This window comes from Chelonia mydas, chromosome 7 (assembly GCF_015237465.2).
Source record: "Chelonia mydas isolate rCheMyd1 chromosome 7, rCheMyd1.pri.v2, whole genome shotgun sequence".
NCBI classification, from domain to species: Eukaryota; Metazoa; Chordata; order Testudines; family Cheloniidae; genus Chelonia; species Chelonia mydas.
The window spans coordinates 27376386-27392941 of record NC_057853.1 but is presented as its reverse complement, the minus strand read 5'-3'; the positions used below and the strand labels follow the sequence as shown (position 1 = coordinate 27392941).

General features: G+C 41.4%; 1 pseudogene; it reads right to left on the bottom strand.

The window, feature by feature from the left end:
• Positions 1-6487: 6487 nt before the first annotated feature.
• On the bottom strand, positions 6488-15806 carry LOC122466540 (annotated as a pseudogene).
• Positions 15807-16556: the final 750 nt, after the last annotated feature.

Here is a 16556-nt window from a genome sequence, read left to right as displayed (position 1 = left end):
ATGCAGGATGGCACACAGAATAGGGACTCTACACTACTAAATTATTAGCAGTATCAATACCAATTTAATATGCAATATAACCTGGGGCGGGAGGTGCAAAGGGATGATATCTTCTGCTTACAGGGGATAGACTCCTATATCTAAGAAGTCTTTTTTCAATTTCTAACCACTATGATCTTATATTGACAGAGTAGCTTTAGGTTTCTTTTTTTATTTCTGTTGGTATGAAGAATTTCGTGTATGAAATGAAATATCTCTCTGGGAAGAAAGGGCTAGATTCACAAAAAGACTTGGGTTTTGTGACGCTGAGCATCTCAATGCCTAACCTAGGTGCTTAGATCACAGAAACAGCACTGTAATTCACAAAGCCTGAGATAGGTGCCTGGGCTCTCTGTACAATGAATTGGGTAATGTCACAGGCACCTCTCTCCCCCAAGGTACAATCTGAACTGTTGAACAGCTGTCCCCCCTCAATTCTCCAACTTGGGGTGTCTTTTACACTGCTTCACTGTGAGAGCAACCACTTCTAGTCTGCTCCCATACAGCTTCCAGCATGTAAATCACCCCCAGCTATACTGTATGAGTGATACAGCTAGCCACCCACCCACCCATGAATTTATATTACAGAGTAACACCAGCAAATTCCCAGTCCCAGAGAAATGAGAGTCTTGTACTTCCCTGTACCCTTCTGGACAATACAAGTTCAGAGGAAGTCCGCCATTTCATTAATAGGAAATGATGTGCACAAATCTTGTTACCCCAAATGAACTTCCCAAACACATTAGATTAAATAAAACAATAGAACAAGTTTATTAACTACAGAAAGATTAAAAAGAAAAGGAGTACTTGTGGCTGTAGCTCACGAAAGCTTATGCTCAAATAAATCTGTTAGTCTCTAAGGTGCCACATTTACTCCTTTTCTTTTTGCGAATACAGACTAACACGGCTGCTACTCTGAAAGAAAGATTAAGTGATTACAAGTAATGAGGCACAAGTCATAAATTGGTTACAAAGAAATAAAAGGTAAATGTAAACTAATATCTAACTTAACAAGCCAAGTGAACTTAAAACAAAATGCAAATCATGTGGTGAGAGACAGTCTTAGTGGTTGGATGCCTTTCAGCCAGGACCTCTCCCCCAGTCCAATGCTTCTTCCTTGTCCTGCAGGCATTGTGGATATTGTGGGCAGAGAGAAAGGGAGGAGGGATGATTTGTGTCCTCCGTTCTCACTTCTTGTAGTTATTTTCCTCTTTGACAATCATCTCCAGCTGAGGTTCAGGAGACAGTCTATTTGCACAGGAATCTCTAGCTGTTCCATTGCCAAGATGTAAATTTCTTGCTCACACCCTTTTTCCTGCCAAAGAATGGCCGCTTAACCAGATGATAGTCCTGGTTGAGATGTTGGCTAGCCTTTTCTCTCTGGGGAGCTAGTTTGAAGCTGTTTCCCCAGACTTGGAACATGCCTTATACAGTAGAATCTTATAATTTTACATAAAATGTTGCCACACATTTTACCAGGGCAATCATCAGCAAATTGAGTTTTAAATGATACTTCATAAGGTACACTTTGTATGAAATTTATCGTGGTCTTGTAAAAGTAGTGAACATAGGGAACTGCAATTCACAAAAGCCAGCATGCAAGGTGGGGAGCTACCAAACTAGCCAATGGGAGATGCCAACCCTCTCCTGGAAATAGGTCCCTAAGTCCAGGCTCCAGGGACCTCTGGTAGCAATTCACAGCTTGGGAACCCTTCTCTTGAAGTCAGGCAACTTAAGTGCCTAAGGTGTTTCTTATGAGAATGAGTTAGGGGTCCTGCCTCACTCTACACAAAATGGCTGGGGGAGGAGGTGCCACCTGACTTACAGCTTTTAACTCAATGGTTGGAGTATTCATATGGGAGATCTGTGTTCAGTTCTCCCCTCCCGCCCCACTATCTTTTTTTCCTCCAGAGTGGGAGAAAAGAGTTGAACAGGGAGGTCTCTTATGTCTCAGGAGTGTGCTTTAACCCTGAGCAATAACAGACTCTGATGTGGGGCTTCGTCAGTGTCTCCAGCTTGGAAACTGTTCCACTGTGTATAAGTACTTTCGTTACAGGACCAGGTGAACTCAGGGGTGAAAGTAAGTCGAGTGACTTACCGGTATGCTGGGGCTAGCTCTGGCCCCTGGAAGGGGTGGGGCTGAGGGGGTCAGAGCCAGCCTCAGCCCACCCTGTAAGGTAAGTGTCTCCCCTTCTCCTCCCCCCCCCCACCGGGGTAGCAGCAGCAGCCCAGGGCTCCTGGGGCTATTTAAAGGGCCCGGGGCTCCACTGCTTCTACGTCCCTGGTCCTTTAATTAGCCACCAGAGCCCTGGGGAAGCGGCTGGGCTCCAGTGGCTATTTAAAGGACCAGGGCGACAGAGGCAGCTGGAGCCCCCGCTACCCCAGGATTCTGGGGGCTATTTAAAGGGCCTGCGGCTCCCCTGCTTCTACCGCCCCGGCCCTTTAAATAGCCCCCGGAGCCCTGGAGTAGTGGAGGCGGGGCTCCGGCGGCTATTTAAAGGGCCAGGGTGGTAGAAGCAGGGGAGCCCCAGGACCTTTAAATAGCCGCCGGAGCCCCACAGCTGCTACCCCAGGGCTCCAGCAGCAGGGCTCTGTAGGCAATTTAAAGGGCCTGGGGTTCCAGCCACTGTTGGGAGCCCCAGACCCTTTAAATTGCCCCCTGGGGAAGCCTGGCTGCCGCAGTACGGTGCACCGGCTCTTGCTGGTACGCCGTACCGGGGCGTACCAACTTACTTTCACCTCTGGGTGAACTGTACCTTGGATCTCCCACCTCCCAGGTGGGTGCCCGAACACCCAGGCTACACAGTCATTCTCTTTCTCTATTTATTTATACATAGTGGAGAAGCTTCAAGAGGACAGATTGAGGGAGTCCCACATGTGAATATTCCATAGCTCAGTGGTTAGAGCATTCTTGAGAAGAGTGAGACCCCTGTTCACAGCCTTTCTCCCCTGCAGGCACAAGGGGAATTGAAGCTGAATCTCCCACATTCCAGGTGAATGCTCTAACCACTAAGCTAAAAGTTATATGTTAAGTGGCACCACTTCTGGCCAGATCTTTGGATGGGACCCCCTCCAGTAGGTGACCTCCTCATCCATCCAGATTTTTGAATGGGACCCAATCTGGTAGACATCCTCTGAGCATACCTACTAGATAAGCATTTGCCTGCCTATTTTCCCCCAGCTTGTGACTCACTCAGGGATGTAGATAGGAGTAAGCATCCTGATGCCTAGAGTGAGGCTGCAATGCGTATGCCCAACAGAAGAAACTTTGCCTATGGAACTCTTTAACTCTGAAAAATTAGGTGCCGAGTGAGTTTAGGACCCTACAGGGTTGGGTGGGAGCTTTGTGAATCAGTGGAGTCTACAGTTAGGGCTTAGGTGCCTCAACCCAAACTTAGGTACCTAAGTATCTTTGTGAATCCACCCTAAATGATTTTTGGGGGGCTTATTGTATATTTTTATAAGGATAATGGACTTCTACCTTTAGCAGCGGAAGTTCCTAGTAAATTATACCTTCCAAATAATTCCAGTGTAATACATTTTTTGTAACTCCTATGTGCAGTATAAAATAGTTTCTGGTGTTTGAACTGAATTTTCTCTTTATCCAAAGAAACAATTAGAAATAGCATGGTCTCTAGTGAGACAATATCTGAAGAAAGTAGCGAGATGTCCATGCTTCAGGTAGTTTAAAAATTGTACTTATGGTACTTTGAACAGCCACCAGGTGGCAGCATAAGTATGGAAACAATACAGTATGCTATCTACTTACCCTGCAAGCTTACTACCAACAAGACAACCATAGTGGGGTTTTGTTTGTTTTTTTTGTTTTTTTGTTGTTTTTTTTTGATCGATTGTTTATGAAAATACTTTGACTTTACTGTGTCATTGTTTGTACTTCCTGGTATCTTTGTCTTGTTGTGCAATTAAAGAAAAATCTTAAACTGACAAGGCTTGGTGAACCTAATACTGTTTTTAGTTTCAGAAGGCTGCATAGACCATAGTGTACTTGGCTGACTGTGGTGTGTTGGAGAAGAAACTGTGGAATAACTGGCGTATTTTGCATATGAGCTGAGGGTATAGACAGAGGGGAATAGCTGCTGGTGTTGCTGGTAGTTACCGGTGAGGTGCTCTGCTCTGATTTGATGATGAGAACAGTTGGCTGTGGGCGTGTTCCCTCTGTGTGCTGCTCCAGCTCTGCACAGATAGCTGACACAGCAGACCCCGAGAGAACCCCCAAAGACCACAGACTCTAGTAAGGTACGAAGGCAGCTGGCTAGGTTTATTGTCAAATGAAGCACAGTAATAGTTTCCTCTAGACTCTACAGGACATACTACAAATATGTGTCCCCTGGCAATGGACACAGCTCAGTCAGTGGCGGGACATTCCACTGCCCCCTAGGCTGGACAAAGATATGCGCTCTGGGACCTACTTTTATATAGCTGGAGGACAGATTACTCATCCCTACTGACGTATTGAGGTACAGCCCCTTGACTCATTAGGCTGCTGTCTCCCCCTTTGATCGTGTTGGTTCAAACAAACAGATCTGTCCATCATGCTGTCCTTTTGACCCCGTCTTTGGGATGCACCTGGCTGTTCCTTGTTGTTTCTGTGAAGTGTCCTCGTATCGGGATGTCCAGGTTCCTTTTATTACTACTTATATCATTAGTGCATGCTTTCTAGGAGCCCTTTTCTTGCCAAGTACTGCAATTCGGGCCTGCCTCTGGCTCACAGCCCAGCTTTGCTAAGCAATGCCTGGAAGTACTTTGGTTCAGGCTTTAGGCCTCAGACTAGGCCTCTGATACAAGGGTTTATGTTTCAGGGCCTCTTACTACAGCTGGCTCTAGAAATGCCTTCTCAGTTGACATCTTGTACACTCTGGAATTTTTGAGTTGCAGACATCCCAACTGCTCCCCGAATAGTTATCTGCCAGTCTGTGGAAAGACTTGTGGTTTAACTTTGTCATTGGTGCAGCTGGTGATCCTGCAATACAGGAAAGAAATGGAGGGGGAGAGTCCAACCAGAATATAGGTTGTCACAACCTATATTGAAGAAAAACAAGAGGCAACAGTTGAAAAAAGTGGTCTCCAATATTAACTTATGCATGTGAATACCTGTGCTCAAAAATATTGTATTTGATGCTAAAAATTACTTAACTTTTAAAGAAAAGCCAACATTTATAGAAATTAAAAGGAATAGTCAGACATCAGAAGAACCATGATCGTAAAGAAAAGTTGAAGGATGTGATGTGGATGTTTCTCTTGTGCCCTAATGCGCTGCCAACAAATCAGAACTGTGCACCAGCTGCAGATGACAATGTGATTGGAAAGGATTTAATGACACTTCAACTATGGATTTAGTCTAATCTTCACATGTGCATCTGCTTAGGTTCTGGCTATTAAATATAGTGATAATTAAGCAGGTATCAGTACCTAAAGACTGTGAAAAGGTAAGCATACTGAAGGAGAATAGGTGGCAAAATGAAGGTATCTAAATTGATCTAACCTTTAAAAGGTTGGCAAAGTCTCTCCCTCTTGGAATGAATGTGTTCACTAAGGGCCTTACTAGGAAGATTGTGTATGCAGCTATCTATTAAAGCACCACAACGTGTTTTGTGTGGGCCAGGCTTTCCTCTATAGGTGATAAGCTGGTTGTGTGTAATTGGAGGGAGGAGGGACAAAAACCACCTACTCCATACTGAGGAGCTGTAAAACTGCTTGGTGGGGGAAACAGAGTAGCTTCTATAAATCCTGGGAAGGGGCCAGGTCTTGATGGTCGAGTAAATCTGAATCTGGTGCATGAGAGGAGCAGCTGGAAGCAGGGGTATTGCAACAGTGTGCTACATTTTGTCATTTACCTTTGTTTTGCTGCCTGAACTGAGTGCAATGCAGAAGATAGTCAATTAAAGGACTTTTGTTGACTTCAGTGGGCTTTAGATCAGGCTCAGTGTGAGCAGTGCATTCTGGGACAGCTGGAACAGGTATATAAGGCCATAGTAAGGTGGGAGGTTTGGTTTCAATAGGAGACAGATATGGGAATGCCAGTTCTGAGGCATGTATGGAAGAATAAAATTTAAGGGTTGCTTTAAATTGCAACACTATCTTCTATTTTCTCATTTTGACTAAGCTTATTCTTATTTTTGTCGTTAAATCTGGCTGCAGTTCGATTGCTGTCCTGTATGCTTCCATAAATGGTTTAGTGCAGATGTTTGTGAGCCTCACCCTGCCCAATCTGGAACTGTCTCTTCAGTCGTGGTGCCCTGGAGGCTCATGGAGCCTCTGCGGGTTGGGTGAGATGTCATTCCTCTGTCAAATAGAAATATTTATAATTTTAAGTTTAGTCTTTCAATATAGCAAACACTCCACTAAGGAACAATAGCAAATTCTTCTTAAATCTCTATCCCCAATACTACATTATTTGAAACTCAGCTGTTTCTTCATTAAAATGTAGCTAACTCTGTTGTAGACAGTGATGGGTTCCCTCATGTACTCTAGGGATAGCTATAACAGAATTAATGTGAACTTGAGGATTAGCCACTGCTGCCATAGCAAAGGCTGCAAGAGGAAGCCAGCAGTGCAAAAAAGCCATAATCATTACTAGAACCATCTGTGACATCTGGGCTTCAGCTTTAGTTGTTGAAGATCCTTTAGCTACTCCTAGCTTTGCAGCCTAGTTCAAAAATAGCATACAGGATACCTGTTAAAAACCAATGCATCAAGTCAATTGCATTTCACTTTTGGTGAGCAAAATAACGATGAGACAACTGGTTCATTCTGATGAGTTTATTTAAAAGCTTATGAATAAGTTGGTACAGTCTCCTGAAAAGTCATTATTTTGATCAAATTAGTTAATGTAGCTGAGACACAACTGTTGCATGTGACTTAGATTTTTCTGAGGAGGTATAATTCTGATTATAATCAACTTTATGTAAGAATTTGAAATCATGATCTTTGCATGATAATCTATAACATTCATAATTGTGCAGGGGAAGAATGTAACTTGTATATGCACAGATGGCGTATCTGTCCATGCAAACTGTACATGCACACTTTTCCACAGGAAATTGCATGCATGCATTCAGTTGGGCGGGTGGAGGGGGGGGGAAATCTGGTTTTAGATGCCTGGATATAACTACCAGTTATAGGCACTTCACAAGCAAGTAAACGCAACTTTTCTGGTGGGATTTGCAAAAACTTTTGCTGAGCTTTGTTCTCGTTGAAATTAACGGGTGCTTTATCATTGATTTCAGTGGGAAAAGGATTATTTCAACATCATTTGCTTTTGGTAATCCCGCTCTCTGTTATCCCAAGATTTTTGCATAGAGACTCGCTTTTTTTAGTTTGCTATGTAACTACAAAGTATTGAAATCAATCAATGGCAGAAGTAGGAATGAGAACGAAGGGCTAGAGCCACAAAAGGATTTAGGTGCCTAACTGCCACTTTAAGTGTGTAAGTCCAACACTTAAGAGCAGCTGAGATCCTGGATGAATAACCTCACCACCAGGCTATTGAGCAAATCTCACTCTGGCCTAATGGATATTCATTGAAGAAGCACTAAGTCATTATGAGTGACTGAGGTGCCACTATGAATGACACTCTACCCTAGTGGTTAGGGTACTCACTTATGAACTTGCATCTTCCACGTCATGTCCCTGCGTGAATGACTATTTAATTTACAAAAGATGGAATAGCTTCAACAGCAGAAATTGAGAGAGATCTTTACCAGACTCTCTTATAGCCCAGTAGTTTTAGCGTGCTTCTGAGAAATGGGAGACCTGTATTTAAATTCATTCTCTAATTCAGGAAGAATGGGGAATTAAACCTGGGCCTCTCACATCTTATATGAGTACTCTAACCACTGAGATAAAAGTTAGAGGGAAGGCTACATCTCCTCCACCCCCTGCCATTTTGTGAATCTAGGCCTGTAAAAAGAATAAAAAATCCACTTGGGGCCAAATGAAACACTTTCAATTTGATGAATTTTTTTTTGGGGGGGGGGGAGGAATATTTGAGTTGCTTGATTCAAAATGATTAGTTGTTCAGAGGCATTTTTGTGAAAGGCAAGAGAACGAAAAAAAAAACAACCAGTTATCCAACCTGCTCTAACTGTGAGCAGCAGCATAAGAGTAAAAGCAAATAGCACCACTGTTAATTTCCTCCTCGAATTCAGGTAGGTCGGAAGGGGCAGAATGCAACGGGGATGAGGGAAGCCTTGTCTCTAGCCCGTAGGGTAGGTTTGCTACATGCTGTGTGCGCTGCTGTGCCAGGTATAGACCTGGCACCATTAACACTATCCCTGGAGCACTGGGGTTACTGGGAGGGTGATTGTGACTGTCTTGGTCTGTTACAGGTGCAGCCCAAAAACACTCTGCCTGCTTCTTTCTCAGGGTAGATTATTATCTAATGCTCTAACTGCAGGTTTGTACACTTCAGTGCAAACAGGTCAGGCCCCAAAAGTCTGGGGGATGTAAAATCTTGCCAGAAGGTGAATGGTGTAATTTCAGGAAAAAATATTCACTAGTTTTTCCCAGCTGTAATTAGGTCTCTGGGTGCTCAGATGCCAAGGTGGTGAGCATGCTAGAGCAATACTTGCATAAAGATAGACCCATTATACTACATCAAAACTTGTGAATTAAAAATACAGGACCAAATTCTCAGCTGGCATAAATCCGCATAACTCCTCTGAACTTAATGAAGCAATACTAGTTCAGAGCTGCTGAGAATCTAGCTTTTTTTTTTCCTCTTTGAGATACTCAACTATTTTAAAGCGAACTCTTATGAATCCAGTATGTTAAGAGAAATGGAATGTTGTTACGCAGCATAGAGTCCACACTTGATTTCCCGTGGCTATCTAGATACTTTTCCTTCTGCTTTGGAATTCCAGTTAAAGATCATGTAGGAAACATTAACTGGGTCACTGTTGTACCAGTCTGCGGCGCAGGAGGACTTAATGCCTTCTAGCATTAAAGTGGAGGTGTAGTCCAAACAGCTGGGACACCACCAGTCCTATCAGAGCCACCTTTGTGGTGAAAGTAAGGGTTCCTCTGGGCTTGGACACTGCTGTTACGTGACCCACAGCTATCACTGCAGTGCACAAAGCTGTAATACCTGCAACAGTATTTCTGTCACAGAATCACATTTTCATAGTTTAAAAAACCCCAAATAATAAAAATCCTCAAACAAGTTAATAATAAAATAAAAATCTCAACTTCTAAACCAGAACACTTAACCACCTACTATATTGTTTTGTACAGTATTTTCTTAAATACAGTAAGTAACCTGCAAATAGTTACCTTTCTAGATTCTAGCTTTCTGCAAACATCCTACCCTCATGCAGGGTTTGGGTATCTGCCAAACTGTTTCTGAGAAGAAACTTTCACAAAGATATGTATATAGTGATGCAGGCTCCAATAAAGAATACTTTTTTTCTACTCAGTAGAAGGAATGTTTTAATTTCTTATTGCCCTGAGAGCATTAATTCTCTTCTGCACACAGAAAGGGATAGACTTTTTTGCTAACTACTACATCTCATCTCATCTCACATCTCATCTACTACATCTCATCTAACATACTAGAAGTGAAATTCAACTTTGTGCAAAGACTCAGAACAAGACCTAGACATCACATTAATCCTGTCTGAGCTGTCAAAATTAAGTGGTGCACAGGCCTTGTTCTGGCTCTCTACATAGGGCTGAATTTAATCCTAAAATACTACATAGGGACTGGCTTTCAATCCCAGCTCTACCACCGAGTCCCTTGGGGCAAGTCACTTAATTCTGTCTTCATTTCCCTATCTGTAAAATGGGCATAGTAATTGAATAATGCTTACCTATTTGCTTCCCAGAAGTTCTGGGAGAAAACATTAATTAGCTTTTTATAAATATTAATATACTCCTCTTCTGGAGGTTTCTAGTTCTTCTATAAATTAGACAACTATGGGAAAGCAAATTCCAAATCCCACAGATCTCTGGTATCAGTCTGTAGCATCAAGGGTCCAAGGCTTTGCACTGGTAGCATAGATCTCTATGTTGTATGGCCGTTGGCTTACATCATGATCTATCTTCATTTGGGGGTGGTGTGGAACCGCACAGCAGGGACACTGAGGTATTTTAAAATGAGTTTTCCATAGCACAGAATATGTTGATCATAAGTTGGCAAGAGCAAACGGGACAAACGCCCAGTTTTGTCAAAAAAGTTGGGACGTCCAGGACAGCACTTAAAAAGGGGACTGTCCTAGCCAAAACAAGATGTATGGTCACCCTAAGAAGGTGCAATTTTGGGTTTCCTTGTCTAAAGCTTTATTCCTATAACACTTAAAATGAAAATATCTTCCTTTTTGCTGAGCTCTAGGAAATAACAAATGTCAGATTTTCAAAAGTGCCTGTCAAGGCTGAATCCCCATTTTGTCACTTTGAGTACAGATGGTGGGGGCCCACAAGGATTTTAAAAATTAACACTTGCCACTCCAGGCTTGTATTAAACTCCCAAGCTTACAGCTTTTCTCTGTCCCGGGCTTGGTAAACACTGCCACAACCCAAATGCAAAAAATCCCCTTGGACCCAGGAAGGAGCACTTAGGAATTCCTCCCTCTGGGGTACCCTCAAGTCCTTTCACCCCCTCCATGGAAGAGCTGAGAAAGAAAACAAAGGAAATTAACTGTTGCTACCAGCTAATCAAAAAACATGCACAAGCCTCTTAGGACACCAAAAATCCAATCCTGTTCTTAAAGGTAAATTTTATTAAAAACAAAGAGGAAGAAAATACATCTGGAACTTAGGCTTTTGCTAGACTTTAAAAGAGCATTCCAAAAATTAAGCACCCAAAATAGCTTTCTTGGGGGTTAACTTAAAGGTTACAAACAAAAGCATCTGGGGTTAGCACAGAGGAGTCCACAAGCCTTAAAAAAATAAACAGAAATAAACCTAATCGTATCTTTTTAGACATTCCCTAATTTTACTTACTTATCTGAGGCTTCAGATAAGTAGGCTCGAGGTATGAATTGATAATCTATAATCATACCTGGCTTAAACTGCTTACAGCTTTGCTGCTCCGTGTCCCTGCAGCCCAGAGAGAACAACAGACAAAGGGAAAGTTTCTTTCGCAATTTAAAAAGTTCTACCTTCCCATTAAGAAAAGGAGTACTTGTGGCACCTTAGAGACTAACAAATTTATTTGAGCATAAGCTTTCGTGAGCTACAGCTCACTTCATTGGGTGCAACAAATGCTCAAATAAATTTGTTAGTCTCTAAGGCGCCACAAGTACTCCTTTTCTTTTTGCGAATATAGACTAACACGGCTGCTACTCTGAAACCTACATTCCCATTGGCTCTTTTGGTCAGGTGCCTACTTCCTTTTCTTTACCTGGGGGACTTTTAAGCCTTTACAGGTAAAGCAGAGAATAGCTACCAAGAGGGATTTTACAGCTAACTGGCTGGCTGGGTGTCCATCAAAGAGAGCCACCCCCCCACACTTCATTTATAACCGTGCCCAATTTCAGAGGTTAGGTACAATCCAAGTTTGTACATTTAAATACAATCATTAGATTAGGCTGTGTAAATGTAGGCTCTCCATGTATTAACGAAAGCACACACAGTTAAGGGATACCAATCTAGTGGGCCTTTCTGAAAATTTGTCTTAAGGTCAGACCCACTTCTTACTACTGATTATCCACAAAAACTGAAGGTATTTTTTTCCCCGGGTAGAATTCTTAAGTACTTTAATTCCCTTCTCTCAAATAACAGCTAATGCTGAATGCATTGAGTAAACTGCTTTGTTTCAATAGATTTTGACTTATCTTTGAGAGACACACATTCAGTTCTGCGTTCTGTAAGGTGATTAGTTCCATTTTATCCTCCAGTGAGGATACAGACGTCAGTACAACCAGCATTGTTGTAGATCACTGGATTCTATGAACATAATACTTCTCAAGGGCCTCAAGTCCTCTTGTCTTGAAGATGTAGTAAAAGTTGAGATAGATTGCAAAGGTCAAGATGATACCAGAATGTCTGCTGGTGCACTAGATTTTTGAGGGGGGTGGAGGGGTGGCTTGTGTTTTGCTTAAGTCACTTATCTTAGTCAGATCAAGTTACACCATGTAGATTCCAAGATCAGACTTTTAAAGGGAATTAACATGCAGATAGGCACCTTGGCATTTTTGAAGATTGCACTAATGTCATTGAAATCAAAGGGAGTTTGGTGTCTTGATACTTCTGAAAATTTCACGCAGTGCCTGTCTGCATCTTTGGGCAACTAAATAACTTAATCCAGGGGTAGTCAATTAATTTCTTGGTCAAGGTATAATCAAGGTCCAGATGCCAGAGAAAATAAATAATAAAAGATAAGTAAATAAAAAGATTTTGGGGTCCATTCAAAAGCATGTGGTGGTCTGGATTTAGTCCGCAGTCTGCCTATTGACTACCCCTGCCTTAAACAGTCTGGCCCTGGGTCACTTCCTTGGGACTGAAATTGGGTTTTCTATACTACTGTAAACTGGATATCACTTCAGTGGAGCTATTCTAGATTTACACCTGTATAAATAAGAGCAAAAATATATCCATAGCTCTGATTTAAAAACTATGTCCAGCAAAGTTAACACAGCCAGCAAGTCAGATTTCAGCACCTGGTAAGTTTTTAAGTCTTTTGAGGCCCCACTAACTGCCGTAGTTTCGAGGGGGTTTAATTCAAGTTTTCAGACCAATAATCCCTGAAGTCAATTCTTCACTCACTTACACCCTTGCAAGCCTACTGACTTCAATGGAACTTTTAGGGTGAGTAAATGATTATGTTGCTAAAGTGTGCCTGTTAGGTGTGGGAGGAAATACAGTACTTTATACTCATAATATCAGAAGTTATTTCTTTATTTTCTATGTTTGTATTTAATTTATATGGGATATAGGGGCCCAAAGAGTCAAAGGTGTAAACATAATCCAGTCACTGTACAACATTAAACAGTGTTAAACTAGGTTTGGCATTTGGAATAGAGACCTCAGCCTATTTAGTACCATGGCAAACGCATTATTCAAATGTTTTATTAAAGATGGAGAAAAGAAAGTTAAAGCCTTTGAAATGTGAAGTATTAGGGCTTGCATTTTAACACATCCCTTGTTCTGTTCACCTGTAGAGTGTCTTCAGGAGGAAAAAACCCTTGACAGTCTTAGATGGCAATAACTGTCCTTTTTGGGGAAAAGAGAAAAGCTTACTTGATCTGTGCTGTTGCTGCTGCTGTTGAAGTCCAATCCTGCTTCCTTTAAGACAAAACAACACTAACTCCCACAAAAGTGGGAGAAAAAAGGACAGCAAAGTCAGAAAATGCAGCTTCTGTCTCTGGTGTTGATTCTCACTTGCAACCTCACTGCTAAAAAAAACCACAGGCCCAGCACACAGTCTCATTAGCCACCCTGAGACTTGGCAAACTCATACCAGCATTGGGCTATTTCGGACATTGTTTTTAGCTGTCTCCCTTATCACATGGGAGGCAGGGTGAAGAGGACCCAGAGGGGTGGTGTTTTGGATTTGGCTGACTCGGTGGAAGTGGTGATGTCATCGGCCTCTCTCTTTCTGGCCTGGTCAGGACACTTCTCCAGGATCAGATAAAAGAGGTCTCGGAAGGAAGGAGATGGTGGGGGTGGCAGCCATGATGGCAAAATTTGCTGCAGTTTCCATTTTTTTTTCTCATAAGCTCTTCCCATTGGGACCCCAAAAGGGGAGTAATGGCAGAATAGTCCCTCTCCTTGTTGTTTTGTCAAACCCTCAGGCCTAATATGACAGATAAGTTTTGGTTTATTGATTTATTTATTTATTTTGTGTCTCGCTGTTTACCACAGATGATCTTAACACAGTCCTTGAATTCATTTATTTATATATATAAATAAAAATATAGGCCTTTTAGTTCGGAATAATTCAATCTTTGTCTCCCTTTTTATACCTTTCCCCCATCAATGTTTATTGTTATAGGTTACTGTGACATCTTATGAATTTACACTCCCTTCTTACAACTGAGCTTATAATTAAGTCAAATTTGTAGGCCTAATTATTAATGGCTGTGTTTAGAAAAGTAGAGTAGTTAGTTTAGTGTGTGTGTGAATATTTCTTGTTACTCTAAATATAAATATAGACTGTAAATTTGCCCAGGTTCTAAGGTTAAATATATTCTTGGATAAATTTCCTTATCACTTTGGAAAATTATCAGGAGAAGGCAGATGAAATGTGAATTTGAAGAAGAAAAAAGCAACAGAAGTTGCTATGTTTCTCACAAATACAATATTATAGAACCTCTTCTCTTAACAGGCTTATTCTTGCATCAGGCATAAGACAGGTAACATTATTCAAAACTATATAGCCTCAGCACTGAACAGCTACATGCTGGTTTGCTGCTTTCACTTTGAGACAGAGCACAGTGTGGAGGGCCAGATCCAACTCCCATTGAAATCCATGTGTGTCTTTCCATTGACTTCAATAGGTGTTGGGTCAGGCCCAAAGAGAGAAATTAAGCTACAGAACATGAGTATCTTAGAGAAATCCATCTTTGATTCAGACCATATGTTGCAATAATAAAAACCAGATACAAGTGTCTAAAGCTTGCTGCTACAATCCATAGGCTTTTAAAATCTTTAAAAGATTGCCTTACTGGGTATATGGCCAGTGTTATCCTCATTTGGTTTAAAACAGCTGGGCTTATGCCTCCCTCTTCTTAAATGTAAAACATGAAATATGGCAAAGACACTCTTCTATTTGAAGAGCAATGCTGTCAGCTATGCTAGTAAAGGAAAGGTTATTGTGCCCACTATATGGTGACACAGACCTCCAAAATACACTTCACAATGGCAGTTTATAGCATCTTGCACTGGAATGTTCTAATGTGATTTATGACCTAATAGGTAGGTGTTGTATTCAGGGTCAGCCGTACTACTTACAGTTTCCGAACTGCGAAAGATGATAGAACCTAGGTCAGTTCTCTTCTGCAGTCAGTGAAGAAAAGAGTGAATCTAGTGGAGAGTTTCATCCCATTTTTAAAAGGGAAGAGGAAAACTGGCAAACAGTTACCCTGTTTGGTGCTAGTTATTTAAGTGGGGTGGAGGAGGGATGGCTTGACCTGTGTATTGCTAAATTTGTGCAGGAGCGCATGGCCTGAAGCATTCCTGGACCATACCCATTTGATAGGCTAAGAGACTAAAACTTGGCTACTGGAGTTACACTCAGTATCAATGGCAGAGTCAGAAACAGACCCAGCTTCCAATTTCACTACTCTAACTATTAAACATGCTAATGTAGATTTATTTCATTTTGATAAAAATATAAGATTTAGAAATTGCTTGTATTCTAAAGTGTGAACATACATCAAGTTACTGTGATATGGAAAAGTTAACCCATATAAATGCGAAACTGAATTTTAGACCAAATGCTAGATATAAGCAATAGCTCTGCTTTTCATTATATGTAACACATTCACTCGGATATGTAATACTTACCTCTTCCTCCCCCCCCCCAATGCCACTGCAAAGCTTTCAATGAAAAAGCAGCTCTACCCAGGTTAAAATACTTCACTTCATTTGTTTCTACAGTCAAATCTACTCCAAGATCAACTATGGCTGAATTTACTAGGGAATAGTTAGTGACTGTCAACTATAGACAGCTTTGTTAGCCTAACAATAACTGTTGTATACAGGATCATTGATATGGTGCAACATATTGCTATACCTGCCAACATGGTGTAGCCAGTGCTGGGCATCAAGACTACGCCAGCATGTGTGTCCTCCCAAGTAATTCTCATTGTAGAAGTGCTTACGTGCCAATGATTTATTTGTTAGAAGAGTGAACTAAAGAGAGACCAGGAAGATCTGTTTCACTTGAACCTTTCACTTAATGCTATATCTCTGCCTATCTTTCTCTAATTTTTTTTTTCTCTTGATGTCTTTGAATCACCTCTTCTCACTTAAATTTTCACAGGCACAAGAAGTGATATTACAGAGATTATACAACATTTAAAGGAAATCCTTTAGATCTGCATTTCTTTGCTCATAATGCCCCTTTCTCATTAATTTTCTAATTAAGCTAATATTGCACTCCTCAGAATTGCTATCAGTTGGATATTTTCATGCAACTGAAGCTACTTCTTTTAAAATTAAAATAAAAGATCTACCTTGCACAGAAAGTTGTACTTTTCCTACAGCTGCACAGCATATAATTCATTTTATGGATAAACTGAGTAACCTGGGTAAACTAAATGCTTTTGGCAAAAGCAGTTTCCTTAATAAGACTAATCAATTACGTTTTCCTCTCTGCCACATAGTCAGAGATGAGAGCATATCTTTCCACCTGGATTCCTCATGTCATCTGAAAAGCCAGAATAAAAAGGGACAGGATGGGATTACAAACCTCTGCTTCCTCCCATAAACTCTTCCTGTCTCTGCAGATGGTACCCGTGACAATGTAACTCTCTAAATAGGCTCAATCATTATCTACTGTCAGAACAGAAACGTAACATTACAATGTAGTTTTGTCTTCGACAGTGACTTGGTAA